Source organism: Podarcis tiliguerta (genome assembly GCF_965153285.1).
Source record: "Podarcis tiliguerta genome assembly, chromosome: 9".
NCBI classification, from domain to species: Eukaryota; Metazoa; Chordata; class Lepidosauria; order Squamata; family Lacertidae; genus Podarcis; species Podarcis tiliguerta.
In genome coordinates this window covers 50224522-50227089 of record NC_139542.1, presented here as the reverse complement: position 1 = coordinate 50227089, position 2568 = coordinate 50224522, and positions in this window count along the sequence as shown.

Sequence of the window (2568 nt, the reverse complement as noted above, 5' to 3'; positions counted from 1 at the left end):
GCTCTGATCCGGGAAGCGCTTTGCTCAGAGCAGAGAAACCTCAAGGCGGGAGGAGGCGGAGCCCGGGAGGGGCAGGAGTGCGAGAGGGAAGAAGGAGGTCACGGCAAAGCAGAAACCGGCGGGATGGGTTCGTTTTCCATTCACACAGGGCGGAGTGCGCTCTGAAGAAAGGTGGCTGCCTTGAGGGCTTGTTAGCTTAGCGAAAAGGCCACGTGAGGTATAGACTCGTGCGAGGCCTGATATAGAGAAAAGCTTTTCTTCCCCTCTCATATAACGCGAGAACTCGTGAATTTTGGACTGGCAAAAGAAAGGATTTCACACGGCGCGCAATTTAAACTGTGGAATTGGCTCCAACAGGAGCCATGGCTGACTACCAACCTGGATGGCTTTAAAGGAGGACTGTGGGTTAAAACAGAGAGCCTAGGGCTTGCCGATCAGAAGGTCGACGGTTCGAATCCCTGCGACGGAGTGAGCTCCCGTTGCTCGGTCCCTGCTCCTGCCAACCTAGCTCCTGCCAACCTAGTTCAAAAGCACATGAAAGTGCAAGTAGATAAATAGGTGCTGCTCCAGCGGGAAGGTAAACGACGTTTCCGTGTGCTGCTCTGGTTCACCAGAAGCAGCTTAGTCATGCTGGCCACATGGCCCGGACGCTGTATGCCGGCTCCCTTGGCCAATAAAGCGAGATGAGCGCCGCAATCCCAGAGTCGGCCACAACTGGACCTAATGGTCAGGGGTCCCTTTACCTTAGACAAATTCAAGGCTACCAGTGACTACTAGCCATGATGGAGGCTATGTTCGGCTGTCATGGCTGGAGGCGGCATGCTTTTGAATATCGTCTGGAGAAGCATGTGCTTTTGGGTCCTGCTTGCAGGTTTCCCACAGCCATCTGGCTGCCCACTGTGACCGGCTGCCCACTGTGACCAGAGGCAGAAGTATAGGCATAGGCAGGGGGGGCAGGAGGGCAGTTGCCCACCAAATAAAGTAAATAAATAAAAACACAACCAGCTGACCAATTGCATCACAGATAACTCTGTTCTGCGTCCCTAACATAAAGCCTGCCCCCCCAATAAATCCTGGCTATGCCCATGGGCAGGATGTGCAGCGGATGCAATGAACCCTGCTTCCTCTCTCCCCCACTGAGGCAGCCTGGTGAAATGGCTGCTTCCCAGGTGATAGTTGGGGGGAGAGGAGGCCTGAAGAAGCTGGCCTGTCGCAGCAGAGCAGATGGAGTGAGCCCTTGTTCTTCTCATTTTCATAAGAACATGTAGAATATTCAGAGTCAGACACCACTGGTTCATCCACCTCAGTGTCTACACTACTGGCAGCAACTCACCAGAGTTTCGGGCAGGAATCTTTATACTATCTGGAGATGACAGGCATTGAACCTGGGATGTTGCACATGCAAAGCAGATTGGAATTGAGCTACAGCCCTTTCTTGTATTTCACATGGCTAACAGCCAGGAGACCTCTTCATCTTGCAGAAGCTCTGAACCCTACCTCGATGCTTAAGCAGATCTGTGGAGCAATGCAACCACATCCACTTTAATTGCTTCTCCTTTAATTGCTTCTTCACAAACACTCTCCATTGTGACAGAGCTCCTTAATTCATTTACCCTAACTGCACAAACCTGAATTTGTGGTATGCAGTTGAATGCCTCCCACAAAGCAGCTGCAGTCTGGAGGTAGCCTTTATCTTCATGCTAGGAAAAAAGGTAAACATTGCAGATGAAGCTTTTGCTCACATAAAGATCAAGAGATGGGGAAGGCTATTCAATTTCTACATCCGAGGCAGCGGCTGCACACAGAATCAGGTCCAGTGAAAGAAAACATGCTCATAGTTAAGAAATCTCATCTGTCCAAAGGTTTCATAGGGCTTAAAAGACTGTTGTGTGACTTAGAAATATCTACTTATGTAAACATTTGGGATAGATAGTAACCTTTACCCTAGCTCCAAAAAGCTAGCAGAGTATGCCCAGTGCCAGGAACTATTGGATACACCCTTCATACACCATAATCCATTTAATCTCCCATCTCTCTACAGATATTAAAAATTACTTAGCTTAGGTATGAAGATGGTATTATCTCCAGTTTCAGCTGCCATGTGTCATGGGTGCTACTGCACTAACTAGGGCAGGGCAAGAGTGGCAGCGGATCATCTCCGACCAAGGAACTCTTGTTCATTGCCCAGCTCTGGAATGCACTCATACAGCAGTGAGATGTGGAGCTGTGTATGATGAATCTTTCCATCTTTGTGCATATAAAAGTCTCACCACTGTGGTCATGTGTTGAAATAACGTTCCATAGTCCTTTTCTAATTGTATATCCATTCTTCTTAGCAGGAAAAGTTCCGGTTTCAGCTGAATGTTAACTTTTAAAATCTTCTGTATCAATGTATGTATTTGCATCCAATATTTCTTAGGGTGTTGTTTTTTTTTACAATTCCACCAGGCATGATAAAATGTCCCTTCATATTCCTCCCACAAATAATTGCAACACCTTTGTACATTCTAAATAAATTCACCTGAGTTAGAAAGCGTCAATATATCTCTATCTCTATCTCTATCATCT